The following is a 14080-nucleotide window of genomic DNA, read 5'->3' as shown; positions in this document are numbered from 1 at the left end:
TTTAAAATTCATCGTAAGTTGAAGACTAGGTCGTTGAACCGAAATTGCTTTACCCGAGGGAGGGACGAGAACTTTTATTATCATTATTTTTAATCTTATTGAATTAAAGTATGCCAAAAATATTAAAAAACCCAAAAAGCTTAGCTTTTAAAACAATCGCTACAAAAAGACAAATTTTAAAATTTTGTCGAAGGACGGACTAGGACATCGATCCGAAACGACCTCGTCCTAAATAATAAGGGAAACAAAATTTTAAAATTAATTACTTAATTGTTTTAATTAGTATAAGTTATGTTTAAAAAAAATAAATAAATAAATAAATAAATAAATACCAAACTCCGCGACTCGCGGAGTTTGAAGGGAAATCTCCGCGAGTCGCGGGAGGACCGAAAACCAAAAAAAAATATACTGATCGAACAGCTCAGTCCCAACCCACAAAAACAGAAAACAAACTGCGAAAACACTGCACGAAAAACCCGAAAAAAAACCCCCAAAATCACAATTTTTAACCGTTAATCACCAAATCTTTTACTAAAATCATGTTGAGAAGGATGCTATCACGGAATTACTCAAGAAAAATGTTAAATTTCTACACCTAAACACCATTTAATCCGAAATTAGTGTTCTTGAGCAATTTTTTTCCCAATTCGATTTTGATGCTTTTTAGTGTAATTATGCTTAAATTGTTTATGTATTATGCTTGTATAACCTAGATTGATGTTGTTTAACATGATTAGAAGCCTTAAACTTCAAATTTTGAGTAATCTAGGGTTTGTGTTCTTGAGCAATTTGGGGCTTTTTGATATAAACAGGTTATGGCCGATTTTTGTCATGAATTGTTGCTAAATTAAGTAGTGTAACATGTTTAGGTAGTTAAATGATCCAAACTTTGAGCCTAAACATGATTTTGAGAATTAAAGCGAACTTTTTCAAAGTCTAAAATTCATGAACTTGATTTTTGAGAGATAATGCCATTTGAGACTTGTTTAATTGCTAGTAATGATTATTTTGACATGTTATTTGAGTTAAATGCTTATGAACTTGGCGAACATTTTCATATATGCTTATTTGAAAAAGTGTAGATTTGATAAAAATGTGAAAATGAGCTTAAGTTTGATATAAATTGATCATGTCATTGTAATTATTTTGATTGATGATTTTGCTGACACTAATGCATATTTGGATGCACAAAAATTGTGTTTGATGTGTTTTGCAGACTGAAAGGGGTGAATCTTCATCCCAAGCCCGCAATACTCCTGCTGAGAATGCGGAACAATAGGAGGTGGATAACTACTACAAGCAGGATATACCTCATCCAGTCATGACATTTTCTGATATGCACTTGGAAGAGTTGCACCCGAACCTGAGATTTGACAGACTTTGGATTGATTATCCAAAATACCAAAGGGGTTTGCATACTCTTCATTCTAAGGTTGTTGAGGTACCTAGGGTCATAGAATGGGGACCCTTAGAAGCTGTAGAATTGGCCGGGCCAATTAGGGAATTACTTGTACAGAGGTATGGTAATTCTACTTTTAATGACTGGGTACGTTTATTCACCATGCGTAGACCTGTATATAAAGTATGGTGTGAAGAATTGTTGTGTAGTATAGAATTAAATGATCGAGTAGCTAGTTTAACCGATCGATCTTTTATTAGATTTTTGTTAGGAGGTTCGATGCGCCACATGTCTTTACTAGACATGGCTCAGGCTTTACGTATATATACGCCTGAGGAGTTAGCATCTGCCGATTGTAGAGGGTTGATACTAAATGGTAGAAAGATAGATGAAAATTTTGATACACACGGTTTATGGAGTCAAATGACAAGCCATCACCGATTCAAAGGGGGAAATTACTCTTATTTAGATATAGATAGAGCTGAATTAAGAGTGATTCATAGGTTTTTAGCTAATTCGATTACACAAAGAGGTAAGAACAAGGAAAAGGTAAATGAACATGATTTGTTTTACCATATGTGTATTCGAGACCCACAAAGCGCTGTAAGTATACCTTATTGTGTGGGTTATTATTTATCAGCTATGGTTAGGGGGATGAGACCGCATAGCATAATAGGAGCTGGTATTTTTATTACTTTGATTGCTGAATATCTCGGTGTGGATATAAGTCGGGGGGGATTATTAGTCGAAGAACCAGAACCCCGCGATACTATAGGTTTAAATGTATACCATGGTGCGAAAGTTTTGAAGAGGCGAAATAACGTCGCAGTACAATACCATGGTAGACATCCACAGGTTGAGAGAAACCAACAGCAAGGTAATGTAGGAGGGGGAAATGAAATGCAAGAAATGCATAGGTTTATAGCTTCACAGGAGTACGAAAATGCTAGACAGAGAGCATTTGAAGATTGGCAAGTTCATCAAAACCAAATCATAGCTCATTGCCAACATATAAGTAGAAACTATATTCCTACACCGAAACCCATATTCCCTCCCTGGTCTATAGAGATGCAACCACTGTATCCTACGTATAACCATGCCGAAGCATTTTATAGCACCTATGGTTATGCTTGGAACCCCTATTGGTACCAGTATCATCCCTAGTCTACTTAGTTTTATTTATTTTGTAATTTGTAATATTGATACATTTAATACTTATGTTAATATTGTAATAGTTTTTATAATTTTCTAATTTTTATTCTTAGGTTTTAATAATTTTTGAATGTGGGGTAATATACCAAACTTCAAAAATATGTATATATGTTTGCAATTTATCTTATGTACACAACAGGGTAAAACAACGCATTTTCAAAGACTAGCATTAAGTTCAGCAAAAGCAACTAATTTTGACGACAAGATGCAAAATATATGTGAAATAACAACAAGACTAGGGATGAACAAATTATGTGCACCATTTATCATTCAGCAAACAAACGCCAATATATTTGGAAACTTTGGTAAAATTTAATCATTTTCACACAAATCACCCTCAATAATTTAAATTGTTACTGATTTCTTGCAAATGAGGGCATTGCAAGATCTTAAGTGTGGGAAGGGGTTAAATTCTTTCGGATTTTAAAATTTTTATCTTAAACACTTGGTTACCATTAAAAATACTAGTAAAGCAGTAGTTGTATTAGAATCTAGTGCTCTCTGATAATAAAGAACAGCTTTAGTCTTATATACTGACTACCCAATTCTAGTAAAATTTTCAAAAATTTTCAATTAAATGAACTCAAAATCATGTTTATACATATTTATGAACAATAAAACTAGGTTTTAACACCAAAATTATTGTTACCTCGAAAAGGACATAAATTGAGAAACAAACCAAAATGTTAAAATTCATTTAAAATGGAATAGAGGACGATAAAAAGGAAAATAAAAGCCAAGTGTGAGAAAATTTACCAAGTTATCTTAAACATATGTCACATATTTTTTTTTTTACAAATAACTGAAAATACTTTTGCTTTGGACTAAACTAAACTGTTTTACCCGATGAAAGAAAAGAAAAGATGGATCTACACGATGAATCAATTCCATCATTAAAAGGAAGTAAAGTCTTCCGAAAAAGAAACGCGCTTCTTGATTTAGGTCATGAAGTTGTCGTCCAGACCAGCTGTAGGTTGACGAAAAATCTAGAAAAGTCATCACTAAAATCAGCAGGAAATCCACGGACCTCAGCATTAAACAGGGTCGCCAAGTGGTCAGATTTATCCTAACCATGAGAAGGATTTATCTCATACAATGGGGGGCACCATGCAAATTAGCTGGATAAGACTAATGAATCAGATCCCCAGAAAGGATAATCTCCTTAAAGATTAAAAATCAGCTTTTAAGCCTGATATTACTCAATCCTTGAGATTGACCTTAAAGATTGAGAATTACAAACTCATGGAATTCAATGATATCTAAACTCGAGCTTGAAAGAGAAAATATTTTGATCAAAATTACAAACCGATTTGTTTTCTGAAAACCCATTTTCGATGCGTTCATTACCATTGAACGTAAAATCCTAGGAATTCACCTGGAATTCATTAGGTCACCTGAACCAAATCGGGTGTCAACTGTAAGAACGGTGGTTGCATAGTGGTCAAGGACAGGACCTTGTGCCAGACCGAAAAATCATAAGGGTGATCTTTACTATTGCTCCTACCAAGGATAGTAATTGCGTCCGACACGTTATAGACCATAATTAAAAGCATGTCAGGGGACATTGCCTTAACAGTTGCTTGTTCAACGCTTTCCTTTACAACCGGACGGTAGTTTACCGAAAGGTAATATACGGAGCAAGTAAACTGGACGTGTTGCTTCCCAAATACAAGGTTAGCAAGTGGGTGACACAAAACCGCAAGTTTTGAGCTAAAATTTTCAAATCTGAAACCCACCAAACCCACTAAAATATTTTTCAAACACCGGTAAAGGGTTATTCCGGAAAACTTATCTAGGGTAAAAACTAGATTTAATTTTCAAAAGATCAAATGTTTTCATAAAGATCCAATTTCCTTAATGGATCTAAATTTTTATAGTCATGTGGGACTGTAAACCATATCGTTACTACCATTGTTTATACCGCCGTATAGAAATCACTGATGTACAAAGTGTGAAGAATAAAGAAGTGATTCTAGTATTTCAAGACGATATTGCTTGAGGACAAGCAACGCTTAAGTGTGGGAATATTTGATAATGCTAAAAACGAACATATATTTCATAGCATTATTCCTCAAGAAAGACAAGCTTTTAGTTGCAATTGTTCTATTTACAAGTGATATTCGTTTAAATAATAAAAGGTGAAGACAAAAGACAGATTCGACGAATTGAAGACGCAAACGACCAAAAAGCTCAAAAGTACAAAAGACAAAAGTACAAACGTCTCGAAATTACAAGAGTACAAGATTCAAAACGCAAAGTACAAGATATTAAATTGTACGCAAGGACGTTCGAAAATCCGGAACCGGGACATGAGTCAACTCTCAACGCTCGACGCAACAGACTAAAAATTACAAGTTAACTATGTATATAAATATAATATAATATATAATTAATTATATTAATTATATATATATTATATTTATAAATAAAACCGTCGGCAAGAAAGACTCCAAAAGGGACTGAGCTGTAATTTCAATCTCCGCGACTCGCGGAGTTTGAAGGCCAAAAGGGCCGCGAGTCGCGGAGCCCCAAAATTTGAAACTCCCTATAAAAGCAACCGAATTCTGAGCATTTTTAATCATCATATATCATTCTCTCTATCTATATACGTAAAATATATATATATAATTTATATTTTAATTTTAATTTTAATTTTAATTCTAATAATAAGGGTATGTTAGCGAATGTTGTAAGGGTGTAAGTCGAAATTCTGTCCGTGTAACGCTACGCTATTTTTAATCATTGTAAGTTATGTTCAACCTTTTTATATTAATGTCTCGTAGCTAAGTTATTATTATGCTTATTTAATCCGAAGTAATCATGATGTTGGGCTAATTACTAAAATTGGGTAATTGGGCTTTGTACCATAATTGGGGTTTGGATAAAAGAACGACACTTGTGGAAATTAGACTATGGGTTATTAATGGGTTTTATATTAACTAAACAATACCTTGTTAATTTAATATACAAACTTATAATTCGACGTATTTATATATAACCACATACGCTTGACTGGGTACGGTGGGCGGGATATCTATAAATACCAATAATTATTCATTTTACCGGATACGGAACTGGATTAATAGTTAATAGACTTGTTGAAACAGGGGTGAATTACATTCAAGGGTAATTGGTGTAATTGTTAACAAAGTAGTAAAACCTTGGTTTACACGTAGTCGATAACCTGGTGTATTCATTAAACAAAGTATTAAAACCTTGTTACAATTCGAATCCCCAATTAGTTGGAATATTTAACTTCGGGAATAAGAATAATTTGACGAAGGCTTTCGCTCTTTATATTTATGACTGATGGACTATTATGGACAAATCTGTATGGACATATTAAATAATCCAGGACAAAGGACAATTAACCCATGGGCATAAAACTAAAATCAACACGTCAAACATCATGATTACGGAAGTTTAAATAAGCATAATTCTTTTATTTCATATTTAATTTCCTTTATTTTATATTTAATTGCACTTCTAATTATCGCATTTTATTTATTGTTATTGTATTTAATTGCCCTTTTAATTATCGTACTTTTTAATTATCGCAAGTTTATTTTATCGCACTTTTATTATTCGCAAATTCATTATCGTTATTTACTTTATGCTTTAAATTAAGTCTTGTATTTATTATTTTACATTTGGTTTTAACTGCGACTAAAGTTTTAAAATCGACAAACCGGTCATTAAACGGTAAAAACCCCTTTATAATAATAATATTACTTATATATATATTTGTATTTTTATAAAAGTAAACTAATATAGCGTTAAGCTTTGTTTAAAAAGATTCCCTGTGGAACGAACCGGACTTACTAAAAACTACACTACTGTACGATTAGGTACATTGCCTATAAGTGTTGTAGCAAGGTTTAAGTATATCCATTCTATAAATAAATAAATATCTTGTGTAAAATTGTATCGTATTTAATAGTATTTCCTGCTAAAATTTAATAGTATTTTATACCCCTTAGCTTTGACATCAATAAGACTACTAACTTAATGATTTCGAAACGAGACATATATGTAACGATTATCGTTGTAACTACATTTAACTGTATATATATATCATACTAAGATATATTATATATCATAATATCATGATAATATAAAAATTTAACATCTCATTTGTTATAATAAATAATGGGTTAACAACATTCAACAAGATCGTTAACCTAAAGGTTTCAAAACAACATTTACATGTAACGACTAACGATGACTTAACGACTCAGTTAAAATGTATATACATGTAGTGTTTTAATATGTATTCATACACTTTTGAAAGACTTCAAGACACTTATCAAAATACTTCTACTTAACAAAAATGCTTACAATTACATCCTCGTTCAGTTTCATCAACAATTCTACTCGTATGCACCCGTATTCGTACTCGTACAATACACAGCTTTTAGATGTATGTACTATTGATATATACACTCCAATGATCAGCTCTTAGCAGCCCATGTGAGTCACCTAACACATGTGGGAACCATCATTTGGCAACTAGCATAAAATATCTCATAAAATTACAAAAATATGAGTAATCATTCATGACTTATTTACATGAAAACAAAATTACATATCCTTTATATCTAATCCATACACCAACGACCAAAAACACCTACAAACACTTCCATTCTTCAATTTTCTTCATCTAATTGATCTCTCTCAAGTTCTATCTTCAAGTTCTAAGTGTTCTTCATAAATTCCAAAAGTTCTAGTTTCATAAAATCAAGAATACTTCCAAGATTGCAAGTTTACTTCCAAGTTTTCTAAATCCATTCCAAGTAATCATCCAAGATCAAGAAACCTTTATTACTTACAGTAGGTTATCTTTCTAATACAAGGTAATAATCATATTCAAACTTTAATTCAATTTCTATAACTATAACAATCTTATTTCGAGTGGAAATCTTACTTGAAATTGTTTTCGTGTCATGATTCTGCTTCAAGAACTTTCAAGCCATCCAAGGATCCTTTGAAGCTAGATCTATTTTTATCATTTCCAGTAAGTTTATCCAAGGAACTTGAGGTAGTAATGATGTTCTTAACATCATTCGATTCATACATATAAAGCTATCTTATTCGAAGGTTTAAACTTGTAATCACTAGAACATAGTTTAGTTAATTCTAAACTTGTTCGCAAATAAAAGTTAATCCTTCTAACTTGACTTTTAAAATCAACTAAACACATGTTCTATATCTATATGATATGCTAACTTAATGATTTAAAACCTGGAAACACGAAAAACACCGTAAAACCGGATTTACGCCGTCGTAGTAACACCGCGGGCTGTTTTGGGTTAGTTAATTAAAAACTATGATAAACTTTGACTTAAAAGTTGTTATTCTGGGAAAATGATTTTTATTATGAACATGAAACTATATCCAAAAATTATGGTTAAACTCAAAGTGGAAGTATGTTTTCTAAAATGGTCATCTAGACGTCGTTCTTTCGACTGAAATGACTACTTTTACAAAAATGACTTGTAACTTATTTTTCTGACTATAAACCTATATTTTTTCTGTTTAGATTCATAAAATAGAGTTCAATACTAAACCATAGCAATTTTATTCACTCAAAACGGATTTAAAATGAAGAAGTTATGGGTAAAACAAGATTGGATAATTTTTCTCATTTTAGCTACGTGAAAATTGGTAACAAATCTATTCCAACCATAACTTAATCAACTTGTATTGTATATTATGTAATCTTGAGATACCATAGACACGTATACAATGTTTTGACCTATCATGTCGACACATCTATATATATTTCGGAACAACCATAGACACTCTATATGTGAATGTTGGAGTTAGCGATACAGGGTTGAGGTTGATTCCAAAATATATATAGTTTGAGTTGTGATCAATACTGAGATACGTATACACTGGGTCATGGATTGATTCAAGATAATATTTATCGATTTATTTCTGTACATCTAACTGTGGACAATGATAATGCTAAAAACGAACATATATTTCATAGCATTATTCCTCAAGAAAGACAAGTTTTTAGTTGCAATTGTCCTATTTATAAGTGATATTCGTTTAAATAATAAAAGGTGAAGACAAAAGGCAGATTCGACGAATTGAAGACGCAAATGACCAAAAAGCTCAAAAGTACAAAATACAATCAATGAGGTTTCAATTATTGATAAGAAACGTCACAAAATTACAAGAGTACAAGATTCAAAATGAAAAGTACAAGATATTAAATTGTACGCAAGGACGTTCGAAAATCCAGAACCGGGACCAGAGTCAACTCTCAACGCTCGACGCAACGGACTAAAAATTACAAGTCAACTATGCATATGAATATAATATAATATATAATTAATTCTTAAAATTAATATATATATTATATTATATTTAAATAAACGTCGGCAGAAGAAAACAACCAAAAGTGGCTCTCTCCAGCTGGCCATGCGATCGCATGGCCTGGAAGGCATAAATCCATGCGATCGCATGAGCCCCTTTTCTAGATCACAGGCCTATAAAAATCGAGCTTTGGTGCACCATTTTTCCATCAATAATATCAATCTCTCTATCTATATACGTAGTATATATTTATATTTATATTTTAATTTTAATTTTAATTTTAATTCTAATAATAAGGGTATGTTAGCGAATGTTGTAAGGGTGTAAGTCGAAATTCTGTCCGTGTAACGCTACGCTATTTTTAATCATTGTAAGTTATGTTCAACCTTTTTAATTTAATGTCTCGTAGCTAAGTTATTATTATGCTTATTTAATCTGAAGTAATCATGATGTTGGGCTAAAAATATTAAAATTGGGTAATTGGGCTTTGTACCATAATTGGTGTTTTGGACAAAAGAACGACACTTGTGGAAATTAGACTATGGGCTATTAATCGGCTTTAAATTTGTTTAACTAAATGATAGTTTGTTAATGTTAATATAAAGATTTACAATTGGACGTCCCTATAAATAACCATATACACTCAATCGGACACTCTGGGCGGGGTATTTATATGTACGAATAATCGTTCATTTAACCGAACACGGGAATGGATTAATAGCCACTAGAATTATTAAAACAGGGGTGAAATTATGTACAAGGATACTTGGCATAATTGATAACAAAGTATTAAAACCTTGGGTTACATTCAGTCGACATCCTGGTGTAATTATTAAACAAAGTATTAAAATCTTGTTACAGTTTAAGTCCCCAATTAGTTAGAATATTTAACTTCGGGTATAAGGATAATTTGACGAGGACACTCGCACTTTATATTTATGACTGATGGACTATTATGGACAAAAACTAGACGGACATATTAAATAATCCAGGACAAAGGACAATTAACCCATGGGCATAAAACTAAAATCAACAAGTCAAACATCATGATTACGGAAGTTTAAATAAGCATAATTCTTTTATCTCATATTTAATTTCCTTTATTTTATATTTAATTGTACTTCTAATTATCGCACTTTTATTTATTGTTATTATATTTAATTGCAATTTTAATTATCGTACTTTTTAATTATCGCAAGTTTATTTTATCGCACTTTTATTTATCGCAATTTCATTATCGTTATTTACTTTACGCTTTAAATTAAGTCTTTTATTTATTTAATATTTTACATTTTGTTTTAACTGCGACTAAAGTTTAAAATCGACAAACCGGTCATTAAACGGTAAAAACCCCCCCTTTATAATAATAATATTACTTATATATATATATTTGTATTTTTATAAAATAAAACTAATATAGCGTTAAGCTTTGTTTAAAGATTTTCCCTGTGGAACGAACCGGACTTACTAAAAACTACACTACTGTACGATTAGGTACACTGCCTATAAGTGTTGTAGCAAGGTTTAAGTATATCCATTCAATAAATAAATAAATATCTTGAGTAAAATTGTATCGTATTTAATAGTATTTCCTGCTAAAATTTAATAGTATTTTATACCCCTTAGCTTTAACCATCAAGTATTTTTGGCGCCGCTGCCGGGGAACCATCTAGCTTAAAAGCCGGAAGCGCAACGCTAATAAAAAAATAAAAATTACGCTTTTGTAAAAATACGTTTTAATATATTCGAAAATATAAAAAGAAAACAAAAATATAATTATTTTTAAGAGTTTGTTAAATATTTAAGTTCTGTAAAAGTTTATTTATCTTTATTTTATAAAAATATAAGTTTTATTTAATTTATATAAATATATTACATAAATATATAAAACAGAAAATTCAACAAAAAAAAAATAAAAACACTCGAGTCCGGTACTGTAGCAGCCCACTCTGTGGCCCGAAACCCTAGCCCATGCGATCGCATGGTTGGATAACTTAGGACTCATGCGATCGCATGAGCCCGTCTGACACGCCACAGTTGACTGAGTACTGCATTAATTACGGTTTATAATTATTATTATTATATTTAAACCCTAATTAGGTTAGATTAGTTAAATATTTAATTTAGTTATTTATTTAATTTGTATTTTTAAGTTTAATTAGTTTTATAAAATATAAAATTAATAGTTTTATAAAATAAATAATATAAAAATAATATTTTTATAAAAATTGTACTTTTTACAACTTTTAGTATATTTTTATATTTTATCCCTTTTTAATTGTTTTAGCGTAACTTTTGTAATTTTTGCTCGTATTTATTTTTAATTCATAGTTTTTACCATAGTTATTTTTATTTCTAGATTTTTAGACTTTGCCGTAAAATCCCTTAAGTGCTTTTTCTTTAGACTAAGATTTAAGTGCTTTAGAATTCTGCGACGTTTTTTTTTAAGTTTTAATACCTTTTTGAGATATTGCCATTTGGGATATAGTTTTTCCTGTAAGCTTTAATATTTTTAGACACCTTTTACCTATATATCAATTATCATTCCAATTAGTAATCTCAATTTGCGATTATAATTTTAAGTTAGTGATAGTAATAAGGTTGGGTTAGTCGAGTTTTTTTTTAAGTTTTATAGTAATTTTTTTTCTTTCTTATTTTTCGACGCCTTTTATTTTTCGATCTTTTCTTTTTCGACCTTTTTCGACGCGCTCTTTTTCTTTCTTATTTCTCGTCATTCTAGTATTTAGGACTTAGAATTTTTTCTACTTCTTATCTATACTTCTTAAAATTACGAAAATTTATTTTAAGTGGTTAAATTGATAGACACCAAAATTTTCTGGTTCGTAGTAATAGTTGGATTTGTACGTGGACCGGGTTATTGGAGCCAAACAGTCCTCAATTATATTGAGACCAAACGAATCCTGCCCCTCTGCTGCATCTTTTGGCTATTCGAAACGTGGGCAAAATCAGAAAAGTCTATTAATTGGATAACTTATATAATTTTTTCTTTCCTTTTAAAAACTAATAGGATATTCAGTGAATGCACCGAGCAAGACGTTCACCACCTTTTGTACGTTCACCACCTGTAACTAGATCAAGACATCTAGCTAATATTACCGCCGTTGATTTTTCTTTAGAATCATCATCCAGTCGATCAAGTACTCCAATTCAAATTTTCGATAATCCATTTTTTTAACCCGACCTCACAATTGAGAATCCGAAGAATATTCAGGGACAATTCGTAGATCCTGAACCATTAATTTTTTCTCCGGAACCACCAATCATTCAAACAGAGATTATTGAGGAACGAACCATTAAATCAGAATCCTCTAGTGATTCGGATTCAACAAATTCAATCATGGAAAATCTGGAACCTTTAAGTATGGAAGATCGAATGAGAGCTAAACGCACTGGCCAAGGTCACGCAATTACTCATCCAGACATTAATGCGCCAGATTATGAAATCAAAGGACAAATTCTACATATGGTGACTAATCAATGCCAATTTAGTGGTGCGCCGAAGGAAGATCCAAATGAACAGATATATCTCATGTTATTTCCCTGGACTTTAAAGGGAGAAGCCAAAGATTGGTTGGAATCGTTACCTGAAGGGGCGATCGATACATGGGACGTTTTAGTTGAAAAATTTCTTAAACAATTCTTTCCGGCATCTAAAGCCGTAAGACTTCAAGGAGAAATTTTTACGTTCACACAGAAGCCAAATGAAACTCTATATGAGGCGTGGACAAGATTTGGAAAGTTATTAAGAGGATGTCCGCAACATGGTTTAGATACCGGTCAAATAGTACAAATATTCTACCAAGGATGCAACATCACTACAAGGAAAGACATAGATATTGCAGCTGGTGGTTCCATTATGAAGAAAACCGAAACTGATGCTTACAAAATTATTGATAACACTACTTCCCACTCACATGAGTGGCACCAAGAAAAAGATATCGTTAGATCATCTAAAGCAGCTAGAGCCGATTCTAGCCATGACTTAGATTCCATTTCTGCAAAGATAGATGCTGTCGAGAGACGAATGGAAAAGATGACTAAAGATATCCACTCAATACGAATTAGTTGTGAGCAGTGTGGAGGACCACATTTGACAAAAGATTGTCTTAGTATTGAACTAACAATGGAACAAAGAGAGAATATTTCATACATAAACCAAAGGCCTGGAAATAATTATCAGAATAATTATCAACCGTCAAGACCGATTTACAATTAAAACCAGAATCATAACCGAAATATTCCATACAACAACCAACAAGGTCCTAGTAATCAACAAGTATCCAACAATACTTACAACCAGCAAAGACCTAATTTTCAAAACAAACCACCACAAAACGATGATAAAAAGCCGAATTTAGAAGATATGATGGCAAAGCTAGTTGAAACTCAAACGCAGTTTTTCACATCTCAGAAACAAACGAATGAACAAAATGCTCAAGCATTTAGAAATCAACAAGCTTCTATTCAAAATCTGGAACAAGAAGTAAGTAACCTAGCAAGGTTAATAGGTGAAAGAAAACCGGGAAGTCTACCTAGTGATACAAATGCTAACCCCCAGAATGAAACAGCTAAAGCCATTACCACAAGAAGTGGTACAACACTTAAACCACCTGAAATACCTGTAACTTCTGATGAAGCTATTCCTACTCCACAAGAACCACAACCTGAACAAGATAAGGAAAAAGAACCGGTAGTTGAAAAGGTTAATGAAGATAACACAGTTAAGGCTAAACCTTATGTTAAACCATACCAACCACCACTTCCTTACCCGAGTAAAATGAAAAAAGAGAAACTTGAAGTCGAGCAATCCAAATTCTTGGATATGTTTAAACAGATAAATGTAAATCTTCCTTTCATTGATGTGATTTTAGGAATGCCTAGATATGCTAAATTTCTGAAAGATCTAGTCTCGAATAGAAAGAAAATGGAAGAACTCTCGGCTGTTACTATGAACGCTAATTGTTCAGCAGTGCTGTTGAATAAGATACCAGAAAAACTATCTGATCCAGGAAGTTTCACAATTCCATGTTTTATGGGTAGTCTTAGTTCAATAGAAGCATTGGCAGACTTAGGTGCTAGTATAAATTTAATGCCGTATTCACTATACACTAAACTAGACCT

General features: G+C 31.9%; 1 non-coding gene across 1 annotated transcript; it reads right to left on the bottom strand.

Moving 5' to 3' along the window:
* Positions 1-12620: 12620 nt before the first annotated feature.
* Positions 12621-12727, bottom strand: LOC139850803 (small nucleolar RNA R71). The gene has a single exon (XR_011760183.1). It is a non-coding gene; the product is annotated as a small nucleolar RNA R71 (small nucleolar RNA).
* Positions 12728-14080: the final 1353 nt, after the last annotated feature.

This window comes from Rutidosis leptorrhynchoides, chromosome 5 (assembly GCF_046630445.1).
Source record: "Rutidosis leptorrhynchoides isolate AG116_Rl617_1_P2 chromosome 5, CSIRO_AGI_Rlap_v1, whole genome shotgun sequence".
Lineage (NCBI taxonomy): Eukaryota > Viridiplantae > Streptophyta > Magnoliopsida > Asterales > Asteraceae > Rutidosis > Rutidosis leptorrhynchoides.
This window is presented reverse-complemented; position numbering and strand designations above follow the sequence as displayed.